This window comes from Vulpes vulpes, chromosome 12 (assembly GCF_048418805.1).
Source record: "Vulpes vulpes isolate BD-2025 chromosome 12, VulVul3, whole genome shotgun sequence".
Taxonomy (NCBI): Eukaryota; Metazoa; Chordata; class Mammalia; order Carnivora; family Canidae; genus Vulpes; species Vulpes vulpes.
Window position 1 is genome coordinate 86,171,488 of NC_132791.1, and position 26,297 is coordinate 86,197,784.

The window sequence follows — 26,297 nt, forward strand, 5'->3', positions numbered from 1 at the left end:
CACACTTGACTTTTTCTCTGATTGGTGCTGTTAGCTCTCTGTCCTTTTTATTATGCAATTTTGTACTAGATATGCTTGCTTTGTTTCCCACTAAGTGGCTTCCCTTCTTTCCCTTCAACCCATTGTGTAGAAATGCTCCCTTTCTTTCTCTGGTGCCTCTTCCAGGCTACTTGATGCCTAGCTCTGGGTAACCTTCTGTCTTTGATGGGCTACCCCCACAGAGACAACTCCTGGGAGTTTTTCATTTTGCTTAGATCATCCCAGGTAGTGTTGGTCTCAGATGACTCAGTTTGCTTGAAGGGATTGAAATACACAGTGCTTTGAATGGCTTTACTCCTAATATATATGAGTATTATATCTTTCTGCTTGTTAAATACAACTGTGCCGAGTACCCTTGACTTCAAAGTTTCCAAAATTGCAATATTTCCATGCTAGTACATATATGGCTAGGTGCCATCTCATTAAACCTCCCACCACTCCACCTCTGCAGAGCCTTGCTAAGTGAGAAGTGGGTGGTTGAGCAATATTCTCCTCACTCAAAGTCAACAGGAAACAGGCAAGCGTGAAGCTTCATTTTCTGTGTAGTGCGAAGAGCCATTGGAAGACTTGAAGTAAAGAGAAACTACTGGAATTGCTTTGAGGACGTAAGATAACATCTTCACCACTTAAATTCTATAAAATATATGGGAATCTATTATAAAATGTAAACAACAACTCTATAGCTTAGCTTGGGTAATCCTACAGATTAAGCATAAATGTACACACAGAGCCAAGTGCACCCTGCCTGGGAGGCCCCTCTCTCCCCACCTTCTGCCCTCAACATCTTCACTGATTCTCTCCTTCTCTTCACTGAGGACACTACTCAAATATCATCGTAGTTGAGGAGAGCTCATCAGAACTCCTTTTTAAGAAAACATCCAGACTTGCCCTCTCTCATTGCCTTATCTTGCTTTGCTCTTCCCTTGAGGACCTATTACTGCATATATTTATCAATGTCCTCTCATTGGAATGTAAGTTCTACAAGAGCAGAGACTTTTTGTCTGTGTTATTCACATAAGGACAGTGCCTGGCATGCAGTAGGCACTCATATATCTGTAGGGTAAATGAATCAATGAATGACCACATAGAACCAAGGCTCATTAAAAGCAAAGAGATTTTTCTGTTCCTTTTTCTATTCTTTTTAGTAAATATTCAATATTTTATAAAAAGGAGTGAAGATTATCATTCAAAAACAACAAAAAAATTTAAATGATAGACCAGGGTAAGTTTAAAGAATAAAGGAAATACTTTAAAATGGCTTTGTGCAATTTAGTTATGCTATTATTGTCTGAAATGCAATGTGAAATGTTGAGTCTGGGAAGTCAAAGACTTAGATCCCTATTCCAGTTCTGTCATGTGCATGCTCAGCATCTTTGATTCAATCCCTTGTCTGTTGAAACTCCATGTCTTCATCTGCAAGTGAAAATAACTATCCCTACCTTTGCAGGATTATGGTGAAGATCAGCAATGAAATCTACAATGTGCCTGGCACATGGTGGGCCTTCATTAAATTGAGTTGCTATTATTATCTTGATCTAAATTTCATGAGTGATATGTTTCCTTATTTAATTCAAGTAGTTGGTAGCATTTAATTTGTAAAATCAGCATCAAGAATGACATTTTTAGCTTTGGACACTAACTGAATCTGCTTATTACCATGGAAGAATAAGTTCATTCACTTTGCAATTACATTAACGTAGATTACTAGCAAGTCAGGAACTATTTTACCTTGTTGATATGTGACTAGAAAATTTAAATGAATAGTAGTAACCAGGAAAAAAAAGACAGAAAGAAAAGGAGTATGTATTAGCTGCCTAGCTCACAAAAGGAGCCAGAGAAGAAGACCTAAGCTATACAAATGATCCACAACTTTGGAAAAATGACTCAAAGTACAGAGTGAATTGACAGTAGATTTTTATAACTGACCAGTTCTCTGAAAGCCTGGTTATTTATCTTCTTCTTTCTTTTTTTTTTTTTTTAAGTATTCCCCTTTCTGGATATTATTTTTCCAGTTGTATTGAGAAGTAAAATGACACACATCACTGTTCAAGCTTAAGGCATATAGCATGGTGGTTCAGCTAACAACCATCATCTCATATGGAGACAAGAAAAAAAATGAAAAAGAAAAAAAAGTTTTTCCTTGTCATGGGAACTCTTAAAATTTACTCTCTTAACAACCTTCCTACATATCATGCAGCATTGTTAACTATAGTCACCAAGGTGGACATGACATTCCTACCACTTTATCTTATAAGTGGAAGTTTGTACCTTTTGACCACTTTTCTCTATCTGCTACTCCCTCCACTCCACCCTCCCTCCATTTCTGCTAACCACAAGTCTGATCTCTTTTTCTATAAATTTGATTTTGGATGTTTTTTGTGGAGTTTGGAGAGCGGGGGTTGGAATTCATAAGGAAGTGAGATCTTGTCTTTCTCCAATTTATTTCACTTGGCATGTCTTCAAGACTCATCCACATTCTCACAAATAATAGGATTTCCTCATTATTCATGGCTGAATAAAATTCCATTGTATATAACTAGCACAAGTTCTTTAGATATTAAAATTAACTTTAAAATGTCAAGTGGCTGTAATCTATCAGGTCCTATGCTTGGCTCTAGGATATCATTCTACACAAGTCAGAGACCTGGGACCCCAGAACTGAAACTACAGCGGGAAATACAGTATAGAGCTTATAACCATGCAGTGTGGTAAGAACAGTGATGGGCAGGAAAGCAGCACACATTACAATGTTAATGACCATCTGGTTCTTAAAGTGGGTTGATGGGTGCATAGATGTTTGTTTTTATGATGCTTCATAACTTACATATGTGTTATATGTATGTATATTACATATGTTACTTTTTGTGTATCAAATGTTACATAATTTAAAAGGTGAAGTACAAGGGGCTTGGAAGCTGCCAGGGGTTCCCCATTGTAACCTTGTGGGTGCCACATCTAAGCTAAAATGATGAGTAGGAGTGAGCCAGAACAGGGGATACAAGAAGAGAAGAGTGTCCTCAGGAGGGAGGAGCACAAAGAGGCTTGGATGAGGTGAGGGAGAGCAGGATCTGTCTGAGGAAGACATTATAGTCTAGAATGGCTGAAACAGGGAATGCAGGGTGGGAAGAGGTGAGGGATGATAGTGGAGACCAAAGCAGGGACCCAAACATTGAGGACCCTGTGAGCCAGTCAAGGAAATGGAATTTTATCCCGAGGATAATGAGGAGTCCATGGACGAGTTTCATACAGCTGAGTTACAAGATTGAATTTACATTTGAGAAAGATGACTCTAGTTGCAAGGTGAATAGTGAATTAAAGGGAGCAAGACTAGAAGCAAGAAAACCGCTTGAGACACATTTGTTTACTTATACATTTTGCAAAGATCAGAAAGTAGAAAATGTACAGCACTGGTAAGAGTGTAGAGAGGTAGGGAATATAAATTGACATACTCTCTTTAGAGAGCAATTTGTCAATACCTATCAAAATAAAAAATTAATATACCCTTGATCTCACAGTTCCACTGCTGGAAATATATCTGGCAAAAAAACCTGCACACCTGTTAAGAGATGTATCTATGAGATGTTCATGGCAGGACCCATAGTATAACAATTTTTATAAAAAGAGTTAGATCCTTCTGTGTAGACGTAAAAAGAGTTCTTAGTTGTGTTGTTAAATGAATAAAGCAAGATGCCCGGTATTGAGTATGGTGCTCTCCCATGTGTGTAAAAACTGCACACATATGTGTTCACTGATACATACATATATTTGTGAATGTATAAAAACATTTGGAAAGATATATTGATTGCCTCAGAAGAGAAAGCCCGAAAAACTGGGAAAGGAGAAAGTTAACTTTTCCTTTTGAATATGTTATGATGTTATGTTATGTTATGTTATGTTATGTTATGTTACATTTTATGTTATGTTGTTATGTTTGCTGTAGTATGTCACTGTGATAAGAAATGTAACATGAGATCTACCTCTTATTAACAATTTTTTAAGTGTATAATATAGTAGTATTGACTACAGGTACCATGTTGTACAGCAGATCTTTAGAACTTAATCATCTTGAATCTTGACTAACTGAAACTCTATGTCCACCAATTAGTGTTTAATTAAAACCTAATACACATGATGAAAAAAAATCACATCATAAAATACATATGAGAATGTGTATCAGTATTATGTTTTAATTAAACACCGTGGGGATTTTCTGTATGTGTGTGTGTGTTTAAGACAGATTATCCAGGACCTGGCAAAAGATGACATAAACTATCATTCTTCAGCTGAGGTCCAGGAAGAGAGCCTTCCAAGGTGGCCTGCACCCTTCACTGTTTACTGTGGTGAGAAGAAGAGAAAGCAAAAATGGCAGACAACCCCTACAAAGCCCTTCTGGAGGCCTAATCCCTAGGAGCTGCCTGGCCTTCTTTGAAAATGTAGAATAATAAGGAATCTAATTATAAGCCTTATGCTGTTTATCTTTCCATTCCACAAACATCTTGGGTCACTCTTTCACACCCTGTCAGATTGTCTCCTGCTCATACAAATTTTTCTCCAGCCACCTGCTAAAGCCCTCTGCTTTAGATGGGCCATTGGAAGGTGGCCAGTGAACGGCTTCCTGTGAGCTGAGGGCTACACAGCCTACCTTCACCCTCCCCTCCTAGCAACCTTAACAGAGGCAGAGCATCTTCATTCATGGCCCATGATGCTCAGAGGAAGGAAATGAATCCTAGAGAAGGGGACTCTTTCCCAACACATACACACACAAAGTGTGCCTCAGAGGCTCTTTTTGCTAGACTTAGACTCAGGGGCCTTACCCCCAAGGATTCCCAACAGCTTCCCCAGCAGATGAACCCAAGACTTCTGCTAGGGAAGTCATTTTCCTGAAGGTGAGGCAGGGGTTGGAATACAGCCCATCCACTTATGTCCCTGCTCCTACTCCTTCAGCCTGTTTATAAAGAGCTCTTCATTTATAATTCGATGTTTACTTCAAAATACTCCAGGGAATTTTTACCCCATCTTCCAGCCTCCAGGACCCTGAATAATTGATTTGAGAAGAAGCACACGGCCTATTTGCTCCATGAGGGGTGGTATGGGAAAAGAAAGCATCATTCAGAAAGGCAGTTTTAAGTGGGCAGAGAAATATGTGAACAATCTTTGTTATGTTCTAAAAACCTCAAGCAACATACACACATGTAATAGCTAATAATGAGTTCACAAATTTGGCTTGGCATCAAGTAGGATCCAGCTCAGGGTCAGGACAGGCAAGTGTTAAGATGGAACATCTATCAGCTCAGCTTCCTCTCTAACCATATCTCTCATTTACAGCAGTGTTTCTCAATTTTAAGAAATAAATAGCCCCCACGTGTTTTTAGAGAGGAGAAGGGAGGGACAGAGGTAGAGGGAGAGAGAGAATCTTAAGTAGGCTCCAGAGAGTTGACACAGAGGCAAACTTGGGGCTTGATGCAGGGTTCATCTTCACCACCCTGAGTTCATGACCTGAGCTGAAATCAAGAGTTGGACACTTAATGAGCTGAGCCAACCAGTGACCCTATAAATAGCCTCTTTTTAAAGGAAAGCCAAAAGCATCTTGCAAAGTCCAGTTTGAGAAAAATTGATTTAAAATCTTTTTTTTTTAAAGGTAACTATGTGAGGGATGGATGTGTTCCTTAGCTTGAGGGTGGTCATCCTTTCACAATGTGTATAGACATCAAAACATCTTTCAAGCACTTTAAATAAATACAAATTTATTCGTCAATTATACCTCAATAAAGCTGGAAGAAATAAAAATGAAAAATAAAAATAATGTCTTCTATAAAAATTGCATTCAATTGTGACAACTACACCAAAACAAGTTTTGATTTTATAACTAGAAAGTTCATTGATTTAAAAAAAAGAAAACACAGGATAAAAGAATTCTTGGAGAGACTTCAGTTTGAGAAACACCAATCTAAGCTGTTCTTCCTAAGAAACCCCTGGTAAATGTTATATACAACCTGGGAATGGTAGCATTAACTGGTCATGAATCACCATTCATGCTTTACTGTGCATTTGTTCTTAGGTAGTTGCTTCATTATTATGTAATCATCCCAAAGAGGGCAGGACCTTGAGCAAGCGAAGCCTAAGATTGGCAAGTTTTGAGGCCAGAGGGCAAGGAAGGGGAAGATTGCCACTTATGGGGCTGCTGGGAGCATGACTCTGGGAACCCTGAGTTGTAAAGTAGGCACTGTGAGTGAGGCGAAGAGAAGAGTAAGTTTCTATGAGCTGCTGTAATAAGGTACCACAAACTGGAGGCAGCATAAATTTATTGCCCTACTAGAGGCTAGAAGTCCAAAATCAAGGTAGCAACAGAGCCATGTTCCCTCTGATATTTCCAAGGGAGACCCTTTCCTTGTCCCTTCTAGCTTCTAGCATTTGCTAGCAATCCTTGGCATTCCTTGTCTTATAGACTCATGGCTCCGGTCACATACTCATCATCATCTTCATGTGTATTTTTGCATTGCCTTCCCTCTATGCATGTGTCTCTGTGTCCAAATTTCACCTTTCCAGTAAGGACACCAGTTCTACCTGATTACATCCTATCCTATTGACCTCATTTTTACTTGATACACAGTAAAGTCTGTATATCCAAATAAAGTCATATTCTGAGGTCCTGGGGGTTTGGACTTCGACATAGCTTCTCTTTGAAGGGAATAAGGGGTGGCTGGTAAAACCCTGGGTGGGTGAACTCTGGAAGCTAGAAGAGACAAGGAAGGGTTCTTCTCCCTTGGAGATGTCAAAGGAGGGGGTCATGGCTCACAGAGAACAGGGAATGGGGAGGCTGACAAACCTAATTTGAACCCACTTACAGTGGTGCGCAGGGTTGCCTGGATCCATTCTATGAGGAGAGAAAATGAAACATTACTCTCTCTACAGCACAAAATACCACAGAGTCCCATTATTTGCCTCCAGACAATTGTGCAGATGTGGCACAAGCAATGAGGCCGACAGTTTAAAGCACAAAGCAAGATGGATTTTCTTCTGTCATTAAGTGAACTCCATGGAAAGAAATACTTTTCATGTAATAAGCTCACAGAGGTGAAAACGTTCTCTCAGGAATGATGGCTCAGAAGAGGCTGGCCATCAGCCAGGAATAGCACATCTGTTGGTGCTCACAGGATGCCCTGGGTGGGTGATTTTTAAAGTAAAATATAGCAACTCTAATGAACTTTCCACAGCCAGTATTTGATAAATTGATAATTTTGTTGATGTCAGGGGAAAAAACAAGGATGGAGGGAGGGGCACAATTGAGAAAATGAACATTTTAGTCTATGTACAAAGAGGAAGTTGTGAGGTTATTAGTCAGAGCTCTTGTGATTTAAATCAGCATACCATTTTGATTTAAGTTGGACTCCAACTTTTAGGGCATGCAAAGACCTGGCCTTATAATCCCATAAATTTGAAAGTGATTACAAACATTCACTGCACAAAGAGCTTAAAAGCACAGCCTCTGCTTTCAAAGGGCATGTGATCTTTTAAAGGAAATCCAAATGCTGCTAGAAATGTGTCTAAAACTGATGAGTGACTTTCAGGACACATTTATTTTTTATTGAGATTCCAGCTAAATATGTAGCTGTGATAGGATATGAAAAACAATCACTTAACCATGAGTTCCTTCCCACATAAATGTGTTGTCCCACTCAGGATAGGAAAGGGGGCGGGGCGCTAAATCATGCAAATGCCACACCCAAGTTGCATCGCTCAAGGGCTGATGGTTTCTGGCTTGCTCATAAAAATGTCAGTCTAACCTGCTGATTCTTGAAATCAAAAGAGCCATTCTGCAAGCTGCAAGATATTTGAGAAAAAAGCTTAATCCTAAAGTTCAGTTACTTTAAATCCTTTTTGGGAGTAAGTTGGACACTACTAATAAAGAAATAAAGAACACATAACTCTTCCCCTAAGCACTAATTCCAAAGAACATCATAAAGAATATCCACTAAGTTTAAAATCTGTCCAAGGAACATGTGAACTGCCAGGGACACAGGAGGTATAACATGAGACTTACCCTTAAGGAAATGACAAATCCTCATTTGTTTTCTCCTCATATCAACAAAATCATCAATTTATTCACCAGCCACTCAAGCAGCAAGTGTTTGTTGAAGATCTAGCATATGCCAGACATGGTCCCATTCACCAGGGAGATGAGATTCATAAAAAAAATCTCCCCTCCATCAAGGAGGTTCAGAGTCCTTTCTTTTTTTTTAAGATGGATTTATTTATTAGTTGAGAGAGAGAGAGAGAGAGAGAGCATGAGCAAGGAGAGGGGTAGAGAGAGGGAGAGAATCTCAAGCAGACTCCATGTCTAGAGTAGAGCTCCATGTGGACCTCAATCTCACAATGTTGATATCATGACCTGAAATGAAATAAAGAGCCAGACACTTAACCCATTGGGCCACCCAGGTGCCCCCTTTGAGAAGAGAAATAGATAAAAATCATGCTGTGCCATAGAGATGCAGGTACAGCATTATGGATGTCACAAAGGAAGGAAAACACACTTGTTGAAAATAAACCTCAGATCAAATCAGACTTTGCCAAGGACCAGATGGATGGTGAGAACCACAGTGCTCTAAGAGACAGGAAAGGTTGTGATTGAACACATCGGGAATGGAATGTACTGAGTTTCCAAGTACACTGGAGAATAAAATAGAAAATTTAAAAGAATTTCATAACAGTGTTTATTTGTAAATATTCCATTTCTCTTTTTCTGCCCCCCCCCCGCCCCACTCACCACTGTGTCAAATAGAGCCCCCTTAACAAAACGTGGAGCACTTCAGTTCCTTTGGGTAAGGTAAGGGGTGGGAGCTGGGATGCTGGGAATGGAAATAGGATGGGTCTACTTAAAAAAACACATGGAAAGAGGCTCTCAGAGGTGGTTCTTCCTAAGTTCGTACTGGAGTCCCAGCATCCTTTGCCCTCTGCTCCTTTCCTGATGGCTGTCCCTCTTCCCAGCTGTCCCTTTGTCTATCCTTTTTCCTGGACAACAACCAACTTAGCCTGGTATTATTGGCATTCTGAGTATATTCTTCATCCGAAAACTGCTAGCAAACTGCTAGCTCCTTCTCTCTCTTGGTTAGAGACAGTCAATATCTTTCGCACCTAAACTCTAATAGATCTCCTCAGTCTTCTCTGTTTCCTGTGATTAGAGCTGTTTCCTGTGATTAGAGCTCTTTGACATAAATGTATCTATACACACCCAGGGTTGTAAAATTGGTTGGTAGTCCATGAGAAGAAACTATGGAAGAAAGTATCTTCAATAGGACAGCAACAGCAAGTTTAAAGTACTCATAGATAAACAGTTGGGGAGAAAGCCGGGTAAGACTCTGCCGATCCAGGGGAAAGGTGATAGCATGTGCAATATGGGCAATACTATCAATGATGCATATTTGTATATCTTACAAAAAGAGAAATCAATCAAATGATAACAAAAACTGACATGAAAGCATGACATGCTAAGAGACAAAGAGAATGATGATCTTGCTGATGACCTGGCTGGCCTTGGGCCTCATGTTTGGAAGAACAATGCACAACTATGTTTTAATTGTCCTTATGCCTATTTGAGTTATTTGAATGTCACTGGATGACCCTTTGACCTTGTCTATGATTTCTCCTATCTTCTCTACCTCTTACCCTGCCCTGTGAAGAGTACTTCACTTCTACTCTTTGATGGGAAAATGTCCCTATCCACACCAGGCTGTAGATTTGCTCCGTCCTCTGATCTAGTACAGCAATTGTTTTTTGTACAGACTATTGGCACTTCCCATATACTAATATATATATATATATATATATATATATATATATATATATATATATATATACATCTTATCTCCCCAGCTTGATAGTAAATATATTGAGAAGGCTCTCTCTTAATAACATTCATAGCACACTACATATTCATTTATGTAACATGCTGCATAAAAGATAGTAAAGATACAAGGAAGAACAGTATATATGTCCTGCCTTCGAGAAACTAACAGCTTGGTAGAGCCATCAACAAATAATTTTTGGTGATTTAGTCATTCGGAAACTTAATAGCCTCAGCATTGGAGGATTATGAAAGAAACTGACCTGGGAGCACAGGTGCAGAAAAGAGGAAAAGGTTGGCAATTATTAGTAAGGATAGGCTTAATTGCTAAAACAATGTGATTTAACACAATATAATTTCTCAGTCAAGTCACATTCCAATGTAATGTAGTCAGTGGGAAGCTCTGCTCCATGCCATCATTCAGGAACCCAGGCTCCTGTAAACCTGTGACCCTGCCTGAGTTCTCTCCATTCATCTGATGCATAAGGGAAGATGGAGAGCATGTAGAAGACACACCTGGGCATGCAGGTGACACACTTCTCCTCTGGGGGAGGAGTCACATTGGCAGGAGCCAGTCACATGGCCTTGCATAGAGGGCATGGGATGGAAACTGAGGTCTAACTGTGTGCCCCAAAGAGAACTCAGATATTGTAGTCTCCACCATAGTAGGTAAGGTTGGACAAGAATAAAAAGAAGGAAAGGATTCTGAAAGAAGTGTGGCCTCAAACTCCAGGTCTCCCCTCTCCTTTCCTTCAAAGGTATGGCACTGATATAATAGGCTCCTGTTTGTAGAAGAACCTTCATGAAGTGTTTGGGGTAGGGCCCTTCCAGGGGAAGTATGCTTCTCCTTCAGAACAGTCTTTGCTTTGTGACTAATTAGCCATAAGGGGAAATGAAACAATCAATGAGGAAAGTATTCAAGCCATATAAATATATATATTAAAATATATAAATATTTTATGTAAATGTATAAGGAAAATACAAAAATAAATTTGTGAATGTATATCATCTGAACCACTATGTAAAAACAACACTTTGCCTTTTGTGTCCTCAAATGATTTGGATGGTGATGGAGCCACCCCAGTCAGTTTGAAGACATCTTGCACACGCCCCAAGGAAAAAAATCTGTTTAACTATCTCTTTTAGGGTTTCTGACTATTCTGTGAATATCCTGATAATGAGCTGACAAGTTATAAGGCCAGGAGCATTTGTGGCCACATGGGGAGAGCAAAGATAGGAATACTCTGTTTAGCTGAGAATAACAGTCACCAAGAGGTCAAGAAAATCCAATTTCAAAGAGCATTAGAGGGATCTTCCCACTTGAAAGGGGCCAGAAAGGAGGTGAAATTGGGAGGAGGAAGAATGTGATGAGACCCTACAGAGGTAATAATTGGAGGAAATAACCCAGTACTCTCGGCTGTCTTGTTTAACCCTTTCTGAGCCTTTAATTCATCAAAGGTTCTTGTAAGACTCAGAAGCTTGGGCAGTCTAGAAGCCAGTGAAGTAGGAGAAACTCTCAGACACTTCCTACCTTGCTTTTTGTACACCTTGCTTTCCCCCAAAACTTTCTCCTCTGCTTCCCTGTGTCCTTTTGCTGTTCCTGAGAAGTCACCCCATTTCTCCCTATGCTTACACAGGGAACTATAATTTTGCTCACTCAGTCCAACTTGGGAATGGCTGAGAACTCTATTAGCTGTTACTGTGTTAACTCTCCTAGTATGTTTGCATTTTAAAAGACAGTCTTACAAAGACAAATGAATCAAGTCTTAATAATAGGGTTTGAGGGTTAGAAGTGGAAAGATAGTCTTGCTCTGCCTCTTAGATCATGGAGGGGGGGTGGTGTCCTACATCAGCTACATAACCTTCCTCTGAAATAATTGATCTAAAGGCTCGGATTCTTCTTAATGTCATAGATCTGGGTTTAAAGCAATCATGGGATTATGTGTTGAATTTTTTAAGTGCAGACTGTCACATTTTAATTTCCTCACAATTTGAGCCTAGCAAAACAGAGTCCTGGATTTCTTTTTCCCCCTTCCTTTGACACAGACTTGAACTATGACCTATCATGTGAACAGTTTATTTCCAGAATGCCACATGACTCAAGGGCTGAGGGCAAGCCAAATATGTAGTGCTAGAGGGTGTGCTTTGGGAAAAACAACATACAGAGTGAAACCCTCTTTGATGGGCTGTATTCGTAACTGTTTCTCGCTGAGATAGTTATGACATTGCTGCTGTTATCCTTGGTTGTGTTTTAAGCTTGTGGCTTAAACAATTATTTTATTCAACTCACAATCCTTTTGAGTCAGGAGTTTGGAAAGATCCTGCCAGGACAGGACATCTCTGCTCCATGGGTGTCAACTGCAGTGGCTCCATGGGGGATGCAGGGTCCACTCCAGGATGACTTATTCACATGACTGGAAAGTCAGTGCTGGTCATAGACCTTGGCTCCTCTCTGTGTTGGCCTCTCCACAGGCTGCTTACGCTTCCTCACAGCATGGTGGCTGGGTTCCAAGAGCAAGTGTTCCCAGAGACCAACAAGGAAGCCAAAAGCCTCCTGCTGACCTAGGCATGGGAGTCACATGGCATCATTTCCCCTGCATTTGACCAGTGAAGTACATCACTAAGTCCAGCCCAGACTCAATAGGAGGGAAATTTAGATTCCACCATTGAATGAGAGTAGCAAAGGATTTGGGACCATCTTTAATCTACCACAGACATTCTCAAATAAGAATTATCACGAAAGGTCATAAAACATTGTTTACCAGATTCTTAAAACCACCACAGAGTAAATTATTTTCTCATGTTATATCCCATCCTTCTCCTTAAATGCAACCTCTTATCCATTGGCCACTGTATCACTGAAAAATGACCTCCTATGTTAAAGATGGCTTAGTCTCCAAGTTCAAAGGCTCCCTGGGTACCCATCCAGACCTGTTCCCACAGCTGGAGTGGACCATTTGTTTACTTTCTCTAGAATCCATCTCAGAAGTGACAGATAAACTTCAGTGTTTTTAACTCTTATGAGCAATTTGCTTTTAAAAAGAACAGGAATAATTCTTTAAACACATTTATTTATTTCATGAATACATATTAAGTACATACTATGCCCAGTGCACTGCATTGTATCTGGAATGTAGAGGGAGGGAGGGGAGATGAATAAGCTATATTTGTTGCCTCACGGTTGCCCAGTAGGGGAGAGAGACATGTTCATAAATAACAGAAAGGAGCAGGAGAAAGCAAGTCTTGAAACTGCTGAATGTGGGTTGAGAACAAAAATAGCCAGCTTTGAGTTTTGAATCTTAATACCAGTGTTTGCATGAAGAAAGGGTAGCATTCCAGAACACAGAAGGTGATCCCAACCAGCAGAAAGTGGAGATGGGAACATGAGACCCTGATTCAAGCAGTACACCAAGAAGGCAAGAAGGTGGTAGTTAACACCTAAGCTTTAAAGCCACACTGCAGGGATTTGAATCCTGACTGCTAACTGTGTGATTTGGGGCAAGTGGCTTCATCTCTCGGTGTCTCAGTATTCTTACTTGTGAGACAGGGATAGTAATTGTATCTAATACATAGGATGTAAAGGTTAAGTGAGTAAGATTTATAAAGCCCTCAAAATGGTGCCTGGCACACGATAAGTGTCACTGCTCAGCATAAAACAACCAGGATTCACCAATGCCAATGGGACTAAGTCTATACTGCAGCAGAGCATCAGAAGCCTTTCAAGAGCCTGGGGCAAACCTTTCTCCCGGACCTCATCCATGGCCACTGCCTTTCCTCTGGTGCTTTGCCTCAGCCACACTGACCCTGAAGATCCTAGAATATGCAGACCTTGCTCCCATCCCCATGCTTTGCCCTTGCCGAAAGACGCCACCCCTTTCTGCCCTTCCTCCTTCTTATGATCACTCCATAGAATTCTATAGACTTATCCCTTCTGTGATAAGCTTTCCTTTGGCTTCAAATTTTAAGGAATTTTCTTTCTTGCATATTCCCATTGCAAGTTCTGTTTTTGACTGTCTTGTAGGTATAGGGTCTAGTTGAAAGAAATAAAAATGGTCTATGAAACAAACAAAAAAAAAGTGTCAGACCTTCTGGAAATGCCCTTGGAATAATGAATGTTTAACATTTTCCCCTCCACCACCCTCCTACTTTTTTTTTCTTCTTTTCCAAGATTAGAGTTTACTAGGGAATAAGTTCTTGAAAATAGAGTTTCTTTCTTTTCTTTTTTTTCTGGAAAATGGCCTATATTCAGAAATGTCTTAAAACAAGCATTTAAAAAAAAAAGAACTAATAAATAATCATAAATCAAAATACACCGTGTGCGGTTTTTCTCACTCAGCCCTTATACCAGTTTGAGTTCTTCTTTCTTGCCTTTGGCGAGCGTTTGGGGTTAGGGGACACCTTGGAGGTTCAGTAAGTCACTTAGTAAGTCACTGAGTCCTGCCCTGCCCAACAGAGCAAGCCCTGAAGAGCCCGCTTGAAGAGCCCACGCCTGCGGGCTGAGCGCCCCAGGGCAGGGCCTAAGGCCAAGGCAGCTGGAGCAGCTGTGGGCAGCTCGGGTGAGGCTCTCCCCACTTTGCTGCAGAAACTCAAGATAACATTTGCCTGTTGTTACACAGTTACTATGCTTGTGCTGGACCTGAACCCGGTCCCAAGATCTGTGCTTTTTCCCCCACTTTGCTATGCTGTTTAAGATGGCTCTGACCTTGAACCCAAGTGTAAATAAAGGTTGGTATTCCCTCCTAAAAAAAAAAAAAAAAAAAAGAAGAAGAAGAAGAGCAGGCAAAGATCACCTTGAGGTGGGAGGAAGTGGTGGGGCACCCCTTTCTCTCCGGCTGGATCCACTCCGGGTTTCACTGAGTGTTTGTTAAATGAATATACTAAGCCCTCAATAAATGGTATCTATTATCTTTTTTGTGACCTGGGTCTGGAATTGGAGAACATTACCTGGATGTGTATTGAGACCAATATTTTCACTCACCAACAATTGTAGGAAGTTCTTTCTTCGCATAAAGGAAACCTGTGATTTGGAAGAGGGAGCAACCAAATATATATCTGTAAGTACAAATATAGAAGCACTACATTGGATATGTTGTAGGCACCCATTTAATTGTGTTGAATGAAGAGTTATGCTCTTCTCTTTCTCTAGAGAAGGGTCTTGATGTTTCAGTAGAACTTGAATATCCATTTTTAAATGTCTCCTTAACCAATACGTGTGGAGTGCCTGACACTGTTCGAGGCATACGGTGTGAATGACACAGTTGCAAGCACCTAATAATGCAGCTGTGAGCCAAAGGGACAAGGTCCCTGCTTATAAACTCCTGGTGTTCACATACTGGTGATGAGACAAAGAAGCAGGGTGTGACAGGTGGGGACGCAGCATGAACAAAGCACAGGGAGAGGAACAAGCAAGATAGAAATGTTTGGGGAACAGTGGGAAACAAAACAGAGCAGAGCAGGTGACCTGTATAGTGCCATTCAAGAGATACAAGTAGAAAGTCATCTTCTTCTGAGAGAAGAGGTCAAACAGAATGGCCTGGCCAGAATTGTTAAACCCCTAGAGCTCCCTGTAAATGGGTTGTCCCTGATGTATGGGTAATTGATATTCTGGGCCCCAGTGAAGACAAAGCAAGTGAGGTCAGCCATAGACTACAGTTAGCACTTAAGGCTTCACATTATTTTCTGATTCCAGGGACTGTCAAGAGTAAAACTAGGCTAGAGAATGTAGTGAGTTTTTCAGCCCTGGAAATTTTTCAGAATAAAATAGAACATCAAATTTTAGGAATGAGCTAGAAAGAAAAGTAATGTTCAAGTAAATATAATCCTTGAAGGATTTCAATTCCTTCCAGGACTCTCATTCTATATGTCTGTGGAATGTTGTCTGTCTACTAGACACTTTTATGGGTTTGGCAGGAGGGGGAGGAGTTTCTAATTCTAAATATAATTATTGTGTTTTTTACCATTGGCACAATGCTCACGAGATCCCTAAAAGACAGAGAGCTGTGTGAATCAAATACAATTGATTATAAAACTAATCCTTTCCAACTCTCAGATTCTGGGATAATTGAGGAAAGTTCTTCTAAAGAAGAAGCTTCTCAAATCATACATGAAAGACACAGCTTTAAAGATCAACTGGTGCTCCCAAAGGAGAACTGAATAAATTGTCACAGTTATCCCAAAATGCAAGTAAACTGGGTTAATAAAGGAACTAGAAAGTCTCTAGAAAACAGAGTAAAAGTAGGAAGGAACCAGAGACTGAATCAGAGGGAGAGGGAGTAATCCCTATTTCGCACTGAAAAGCTAAGGGTTTGAATCGAGTCTTCTGATTTCAATCACTTTCACGGCAGCGAGCTTCTCCACTGAAAGCACCTCTACAACTCTGATGGGCTTCCACAAATCAAGTTCTTCTAAAGCTGCTTGATAAAAACAACACTCTCCAGGGGCACCTGGGTGGCCAGTTGGTTAAACGTACAACTCTTGCTCTCTGCTCAAGTCTTGATCTCTGGGTGGTGAGTTCAAACCCTACACTGGATTTCATGCTGGGAATGGAGCCTACTTAAAAAAGAAAAAAAGAAAGAAAGAAAGAAAGAAAAACAATACTCTCCAAATTTTTTCCATAGAAAACCTATTTGGGCTTGATATATAGCCCTCAATTCTTCTTATCTTATGAACCAGAGTGGGAATAGTAAAATAGTTTGACTCAGACCTTTCTAAGTTTGACTTATGTTCAAATTCAGGGTAAAATCAATCTACACATAAAAATTAGAAATGCAAAAAAAGAAAAAAGAAATGCAAGAAAAGAAATAAGTGCAATCTTCAACATGTGAGCAAAACAAGCTGGTTTTTCAATTCCTTTTTCTGAAACCAAAGGAAATTAGTCATCTCCTCCTTTGACCTTGTGATACTTAACAGCAGTTTCTGTCCTCTTTGGGAGACCTATATTCGTGGCCAAGCCAGGTATTTAAATCTCATTCTGGCATCCCAAATGGCAGAATCCTGATTGGAGTTTTATGTTTACCTGCTGGGAAAATGTTATCCAGACACCTTTGAAACTTTTCTGTTCTTTATTTTTTTTTAATATTTTATTTATCCATTTGATAGACACAGGGAGAGCACAAGTAGGGGGAGTGGCAGGCAGGGGAAAGGGAGAAGCAGACTCCCTGTTGAGCAGAGAGCCCAACTCGGTGCCCCATCCCAGGACCCCAGGATCACAACCTGAGCCAAAGGCAGATGCTCAGCTGACTGAACCACCCAGTGCCCCTGAAATTTTTCTGCCAATTCAACCCATGTTAATTTAAAAGCTATATCCTATATACAAACTATACAGATGGAACGTTAGGAAGTATGCTCAATTCCAGCCCTCAAGACATGGGAGCCTAATTGAGTAAAGAGATGTGCACTTGAAAAGCAAAATAACAATTAAAGGTAGCACATGATTAGTAGTCACCTGGATAATTTAGATAAGTATGATGAGTATCCTAAGGAGCAAGAGGTCATGCTATACCCATGTTGCCCTAGCAGATGAAACTGGAATCGGGCTTGAATCATGAGTAGGAGTTGGCCAGGTAGAAGGAGCAGGAGAAAGCTCTCCTGGAAGGAACATAGGCTCAGAAGTGGCAACGGTGGCTAGAGAGTGACTGGTCAAAGTGGTCACTTACTCTTTTGGAAAATCATCATGGTCACCCTAAGTGGCAATTTGGATTTTTTTAAACCATTAATATCAATTCATCTATAGTATTCCACTGGGTTCATTCTGTTTCTACTTCATGCCATTTTTGGACCCTCCTCTTCTCAAAAGCCCAACATAGTCTACCACAGTCACTTAAAAACACCTTCTACGTTAGAAGCCAGAATCCTTGACATTAAGTCAATAATAGGTTTCTGCTTTGTGGACTCGCACATTGTTTTCACCAGACAAAAGGAGGGGAAGAGACAGTAAGGCTGACAGACAACTTATAAAAATCTCATGAGATGATTTATTGTATTTCCTTAGGGAAGCGTTAAAAGAAATTAGATCATGATGTGTTCTATTTGTGTCAGAGCTGAGCACAGTTCTTGTACAAAGCTTGTAGAGCTTCAGGTGCTTTGCCTAGAACTGTGTTTTAGTCTTTGAGTGTTTGTAGTACTTGTAGTACTCATCTGAACTTGCAGAAGACAGAAGAGCTGCCTTCAAAAGCTAGAAACCATAGCAACCTTGCACGCGTTCTCATTAGGGCCGCTCTGCCTGGGCCATCGAAGGGGAGCTGTGTGACAGCAAAAGTTGGAGGGGATTTTCTGTGTGGCTGTTACCTCACTTGTCTCCTCTGCTTCGGCTTTCACATTTCCACAATTTATTTTTATGGTACTTAGGGTTTATGGCCCTTCTACATACCTTATTTAATTTCATCCTCGTAATAACGGTAGAAGGTAGATGTTATTAACCCTCATTTTTATAGCTATGAAGAAACTGAAGCTTGACACACTTCTAAGTTATTCAGAGAGAAAACCAATCTTTGACCAGTCTCTCTGAGTATAATAATTTTTAAAAACACCCTTTTTTTGCATGAGTGATACGATTAGAAATTTTCAAGTTTTGCTATGTGTAATAGTATATCTGAGGCCATTAGCTAGCATTAATAACACCTACAGCTATATTATTGCCTTGGTTACGATATGGGAAAGAAAGCAGAGATTCAAAAGAGGAGAAATCGCTTCTATGAATTTGAAAGTATTTCCAATACTTTCAATGTGGCAGGGATAACAAGATGTTGAAGAGGGCAAATTCAAAAGTGAACCAGCACTATTTTCAAGTTAAATAATTCAGCCACAATACGAGGAGGCATGTTAACATTTATGTTTATGGCCAATCTGTGGATTATCTCAAAAATGCATAGATGTTTTGGAACATTTTGGTTTTCTTTTTTTTTAAGTGGGTTAGTTACCCAAATAACTCGTATACTGACACATCTTCTGTAGACGCATACAGCTTATGTAAAATTTACTAATTACACATTCTAAGATTATATACCGAGTAAGCCCAGTCAAATCCTGCTCAAGATTCTTAAAAAACCCTTGATATTCAAGGCTAATATGGCTAGTATATAGAAGTTCAAGGGTAGTTATTTCTAAGATATATTTATTTTCATCCTAAAATTAAGGGTAAATACTTTTTAATCTCTCCTTTTTTCATTCTAACTGGATTCAGTTAGTGTCACATATCTAACTGCCAATAAAATCACTGGCATCAGAAATCCTTCTTTCTGTCCTCTACCCTTAACCAGATATTTCCTAAATGTCCTTTTGATCTACTGTTTTCAGTAAAGGCCGATGGGCTTAAGATTCCAGAAGAGACTGAGCATCTTCCCTAATCTAGCCATTAATCATTAATTGCTTTAATAGTTTAAAATTTATGCAAAGACAGTTCATCCATAATTATGCACGTATTATACCTTTGGGCATATGAAATGTGAGACAATTTTCTACAACTTCCAAGGGCACGGTAACAGACAATTTTTCCGACATCTTTCCAGAGGCTACCAACAAATAGATCCTCTTTCTTCAAGGAAATGGTTTTCAAACCTTGCTCTCTAGAGTTCTACGGGTTCCTAGAAAGCGCCCCAGGGCCTCTAAGGAGTTTGAGGGGCATAAGAGCAAGTATTGTGTTTAATGCTTCAACTCACCTCAGACAGAGCAGTGCAACAGTTTCAAATGTTGATATTCTTTCAAAATTTGGCTAAGGGCAAGAGCAAAAAGCTGTTGGCGGACTTTCACTTTAAGGCCACGTGCAGTATGTGTCTGGGTATCTTGTAAGGTGTCCTGAAATTCTCAGAAGCCATCTCAAAACAAGCTTAAGTCACTTCAACGTTTTTTAAAAAAAAAATCATGGCATACTTTTAGAGGACATGAATAAGCCAAAAAATAAAAAACAATGGGATCTCATCATGTAAGTTGGACAGGACTGTAATAAGGGACTCACTTTAAGTACTTTGTATTTGGCTGCCTGAACAGAGCTTATTCCCTTCCTTTTGTGGCTTCATAGAATTTCTCTGTTCCACCTCTTTTCCGCTATTTTGAACAAGTTGATTCAGTATTGCCTGACTTCCATGGCTAACCACTGGCTTCTGGGAGCATCCCAAATCTCCCTGATGCCTGCTCTCGATTTGCTGGTCTGTCATTGGAGTCCCATCACCCTCACCCAAGACTCTAGAGCTAGATCCCTTTTTGCCAACTTCTCTTCATAACCAGCCTCAGTTCTCAAAACTATCCTACAAGGTTATCAAGAAAAAACGCTCATGGGTGCCTGGGTGGCTCCATCGGTTAAGTGTCTGACTCTTGATTTCAGCTAGGTCATGATCTCAGGGTCATGAGAGCCCCATGTTTGGCTTTGCAGTCAGTGTAGAATCTGCTTGTCCCTCTCTCTCTCTCTCTGCTCCTCCTCCCTTCGCCCCCCACCCCTGCCAGCTCTATCTCTAAAATAAGTAAATAAAATCTTTATACAAAAAAAGAAAAAAGCTCAGAGTTAATCTACTACACCAAAATAGAAGCAGCTTTCCCTTTAGCCTTTAATCCTGAATATAACAATATGGAAGCAGAACAAGAGGTCTTTTTTTTTTAAATTATTTCTATTTCATTTTCTTTTTTTTTTAATTTTTTTTTTTATTTATTATTTATGATAGTCACAGAGAGAGGGAGAGAAAGGCAGAGACACAGGCAGAGGGAGAAGCAGGCTCCATGCACCGGGAGCCCGACGTGGGACTCGATCCCGGGTCTCCAGGATCGCGCCCTGGGCCAAAGGCAGGCGCCAAACCGCTGCGCCACCCAGGGATCCCAGAACAAGAGGTCTTAAAAGAATGTGGAAAAGCTGGTAATTCAGAAGGAGGAGGACTGGTAATTCCATCCCATGACTCCTTATCCCCAAATCTTAGCTCTTTTTAAAATGACCTCCAGAAAAGAATTCCCCACTCTCCTAAGATTCAACAGTCATTTTTATACTCCTGGTAGGAAATTTATCATGTCAGCTTATATTTTAAAATTAGCTTCTAATGTAGAGAACAATCTGTTTGCCACATCTTTGGAGACTAGTCATTAAGACCGTATGGAATACAAACCTGAATCAACTATAAAAAATAAAATCATAAGCCAGCTGCTTCAGAAAATGAAATCATAAGCCAGTTCTAAGCCTCAACCATCACCCCTATGGAATGGGGAAAATAATATTAACTCCCTAGTAGGGTTATCCTGGAGTCTTAAATGGGCTCCCCCCATAACAAGATTGGCACAGCCTGGTGTACAGGAAACACTTGGTACATAACACTGTGCTATGCAGTTGCTGGGTGGTTGTGGGACTGAGGCTTTGAGTTTTCTGCTCTCCCAGTACAACAGTCCAGTTCAAACCACTTTTATCCAGGCAGCTGAAAAGAAACTACCCAGTAAGGGGGTCAATCATCTCCATTTACAATCCCAAACAGCAGTTCTCATTTATACCCAGGGCAGTTTCCTACCACTACTCCTAAAGCCATTAGTACTTCTTTCTTTGCAAGGAAAAAGCCAAGAATTAACCAACAGGGGTGCCTGGGTGGCTCAGCCGGCTAAGCCTCTGCCTTCTCAGGTTATGACCTTGGGGTCCTGGGATGGAGCCTCACATTGGGCTCCCTGATCAGGAGGGGACGCTGTTTCTCTCTCTCCCTCCACCCCTCCCCCTGCTCCTCCCTTCTGTTCCTCCTCGCCCCCCTTGTGAAGGTTCTCTCTCAAATAAATAAATAAAATCTTAAAAAAAAAAATTAACAGCTTTCTATTTTTCCATCTCCTCTCTATCCCATGAGGGCCCAAGCAAAGTACATCCCAAGTACCGGATGAGGCAGCTTTATTTTCCAGCAACACTTCTGGTTAAAGGTTGACACTGCAGGCTGACTTACTAGAGCAAGACAAGGTCTCTTTTATTTACTTAGCACGTCCTTAAAAATATTGCCAAATTTATCTGGCTGCGAGACCTGATCAACTGCCCTCTTTATTGCTACTAATAAGGATTTATTAATCCAATAAATGTAATCTATTTCATTTAACTCTGATTTATAAAGAGCTCTCCAGCCATTTTTACTATATATTTTTTAATGAAAACATCTGGAGTTTCTTATTATTATTTAACAATGAAGGAAGACATCTATCCTCATAAAAATGAAGTACATCATCACCATGATTTCCCACACATTTAACCCATAGATTAAAAAAAAAAAAAAAAGAATACAACGTGAGAAGGAACTTAGTGGATCCGAGTGAGTACAATAAGGCAAGAAGAATGTAGTATTTAGAGTTAGAAGATGGGGCTTCCAATTGCAGCTCTGTTACCGATCAACAGTGTGGCCTCAAGCATCTAAATCCTTTGACCTTTAGAGTTTCTCTTATCCAGGAAATGGAAACAATCTCTGCCCTTCATTGTGTCACAGAGTGATGGTGAGGCGGGAACATGGCCCAGCTGTGGGAGGACTGTGCCAACTCCAACATGTTCGCGGGCTACCCCTCACCTCCCCCTGACCTCCAGCCATGTCTCCATGGTCCCCAAATGCTCCTGTGGTTCAACAGCACAGTTCACCCCTGGGGGATCCACTTGTCTTGGGAGAGAAATACTCAGGCCTTTCTTCATCTATTCCTATTCATTGATGATTCCAGACAAGTAATTCTCTGAGACTCCATGGGGTTTAATGAAATCTGAAAACAGAAAAGGCTTCCAAATATAATTATCTTCTAAATACAGTTCCCTTATGAAAAACCCCCACGTTCCTACTAAGTCCTGTTATCAATCAGGTCAGCCTGTGATTTAACAGAATGTCACCACAAAAGCCATTTAATAGAATGTCACACACACACAAAAAAAGACCTTCTTCCTTCTGTTGGTAACTATTAATGGTTAAATCATGAATTCTTTTAAAAATCTTTAACCATTCCTTATAAGCAACCTTTGGTAAAATCAGATTTTAATATTTTAATTCCCTATAAAAATTAGTGAAAAGGAATAAAGGGAAAGGAGAGAAAATGAGTGCAAATATCAGTGAGGGTGACAAAACATGAGAGATACCTAACTCTGGAAAATGAACAAGTGGTAGTGGAAAGGGAAGTGGGCAGGGGGTTGGGGTGACTGGGTGATGGGCACTGAGGGGGGCACTTGGTGGGATGAGCCCTGGTGTTATGCTAAATGTTGGCAAATTGAACTCCAATAAAAAATTTTTTTTAATATTTTAATTCCCTGACATTATATTTGCTTTGCCATTTGGGTAATTATTTGGGTACTTGAAGCAGTACATAATATATGGATATAGATACAGGTATGCAGATATATCTACATGTATATATGCATATGTATATGCACACATACACAAATTTGGTAATTTGAAATGATTTACCAAAGTTGATTATATTAAACAAATAATTACTGCAACTCCCAATCACTTTATAGGTTATAGACCTAACCTAAACCACTGGGACCAAGCATATGTTTTATAAAAATATGGTATGAATTGTTCTGCCTGTAAAACTGAAAAGAACCCCCACTCGTGAGATGTACCATTTTTCAACATATTCATTGTGGCCCATTAGGATGGATGAAAGATGTTTTGGGCTGTTTCTTTACTCCCAACCAAAGGCAGTTACACTGCTGCCTAAGCAACAGTGTGTTCCCATGTGTTCTCATTATTATCCCCCTTAGTGCTTTCTCTATTTATTTTAATTAAAAAAAGATGCATTTCCAATTTAGAACATATCTTGATGGCACAGTAACATGCAGCTCTAAATGCTCCTGGGAATTAGAAACAGCCTCTGGAGGCTGAGAGCCTTGAATCCATACCACCAGCGTAAGGGGCTCCACAGTTCTAGAAATGTGAGGACCCAGATCTTACCACTCCCCGCCCCCAGCCCCAGGGAATCCCTCCCCTCTTGCATCGTCATCCAGATCGAAATTGGGTTGAGGCAAATGTCAAGGGCTACAGGTAGAGTGGTCTCGTGTTGCCATGGTAACAGGAAGGCAAGGAGGGGGCACGAGAAGCTACTATTTTTGATTCTCAGACTGCTTGTCAGAGCCATCCCTGTGCCCCTCTCCACTTGCCTCGCAGCCCTCCCAAAGTGCAGGGGCCTATTTAACTGTTACAAAGGTTAGCTGTCGGCTCAGTTCTCCATCAGCTGTCTGAAAACTAAAAGATCAGCCCATTGTTGATCTTTCTACCTGACCCCCTGCACCCAACTGCCTTCTTCCCTGACTTGGCTCATTTGATTAATATTTTTTGGCAATGACAAAACACAGAGTGGGACCTCGCTTATGCTATCAGGAACAAAATTAATTCTATTTTTTTAAAGATTTTATTTTTTATTAATGAGAGATACAGAGAGAGAGGCAGAGACAGAGAAGCAGGCTCCATGCAGGGAGCCTGACGCGAGACTCCATCCCTGGTCTCCAGGATCATGCCCTGGGCTGAAGGCAGGCGCCAAACCGCCAAACCACCCAGATGTCCCAAAATTAATTCTTTTGGTATGTAATTCGTTCAGTGTATAGATTGGCTGCACAATTTAACCCAAGGAGACCACCATTATTGGCTATCCCATCATACATATTGATCAGGTTCTACCAACCTCAGCATTTGTACAACAGCACAAAGGCCAAATCTTTGGCATATGAGGTGGGCAGGACTGCTGGCCTCCTCCTTTCTTCCTACCTTCCCACAGTTTCTGGAAGATGTTCCATATCAATGAGCCAGTTATCAATGCATTGCTTCTCTGCCCCCAAATTCACCCTTCCATGGACATGCTCTGCCATAATGGATTGGATTCTATTAAGTTTTCCTCCTTTACACTGCATGTGATATAAGCCTTGTCAGTAGAGGGCACTGCAGGAGGAAGGTTTCTCTTCCTGGCTCTGGTTTCAGTTGTTTGCTTTTCTTGTTCCTGTTACCTAGTCTGTTAGTAGGGGCATGTGTGCAGGGACACCTGCTGGTGCTCTGTCCCAGTTGCACATCTGCAGTCTCTCAAGGGCTGCAGTCCTGCCTGAGCCTGGGACCCCCTTCCCATGGCCTTCCCAATGTGGACACCAAGCAATCTAGGTTTATGCTCATAGTGGTATCCCAAACTCTGTGTATCTGTCCACTTTGTTTTGTGCCTTCCCAACTCATCTGCACCCTGGATACCTACTTTTTTAAACCCAGTAAATGTCAGCTATAACTTTTCCAATAAGATCTGAACCTCAGGCTTGGGGAACGTGTACCCTCCCAAGTCTGTCCTTCCTTGGATACCCTTCCTTAGCACTATGGCACCCTTTGGAGTTATCTTTAGATCTTTATTGTTATTCCATCACAGCCTAATCCTTCTTCATATTAAATTTTCCCTATTTGAGTTACCATGTGCTTTTTGTGGACTGATTGGACAGTTAACACACCTCATTCCCATCTGGGATTCAGGAGCTTCCCAACCGGCCATTAATACGATGACCACTCACACCCTCACTCCTTTCTTGGTCTCATTCTGCATTCACCAAGACTCCAGGGAATTGGGCAGAGTTTGGTCTGTCAGTGAGTGTTTCTTCTTAATGGTTTGCAGCCCTTCACTCAGTGATGCCTCCTCCCCCCACCCTGCCTTGTAAATAATGATTTCTCCAGGTAAAATGGATAAAGACAGAGTGGGTAAAAACAAGACTACTCCTTGAAAGAGACACTATTTCAGCCCCTAAGAAGCTCTTCTTTATCTTTAGCTAATTTATAGAACAGTTTTGCTGCTGTTAATATAGATGAAGCTCAGCTGAACACATAGACTCTATCAGTCTAAAATAACTAAGTGGTTAGTATATTTTTTTTAATAAAAAGGATTTGAGAGTGACAGGTGAGTAATTGTCAGCTGAAGACATAGTGAGTGCAGAGGTCAGCATAAAAGATGTCATCTTGCTTATTGTGATCATTTTCATAAAATTGGTTAGAATGACAGCTTCTGCTCCTGACTGATTATCACGCATTCGTGGATTGATACACACAAGGTATTGGCCAGCTTTCCAGACAGCAATCCCTTTCTAAAGTCAGTCATAGTTTGAAGAATTCATTTTCTTTTGTGACACTGGAAGCTATTTGATTTCCAGAGCATTTTCCTACCTAATGCATAAGGATTGAAACTGAATTTTTTTAAATAATGAGCTTTATAATTAGAAGAAATCTTTTAATGAAATGAATGGTAAGAGCTGTGTACAGAAAGGAAAATCAATTTGAAAATAGTTTGTTCCCATCAGGCCTTATTACGAATGGCATATTGCTACTGGGAACAAAGTAAGTTTTATTCAGAGCAAAATTACCCTGGAATCATTAAGGACATATTAGTAACAACATTCCGTTAGCAACAGTTGTCTTGGAAGATGCAGTCAATGAAAGTTTTGCCTTATAAAATGGAAAGTGCTTCTAAAACTTTGAAAATGTACATA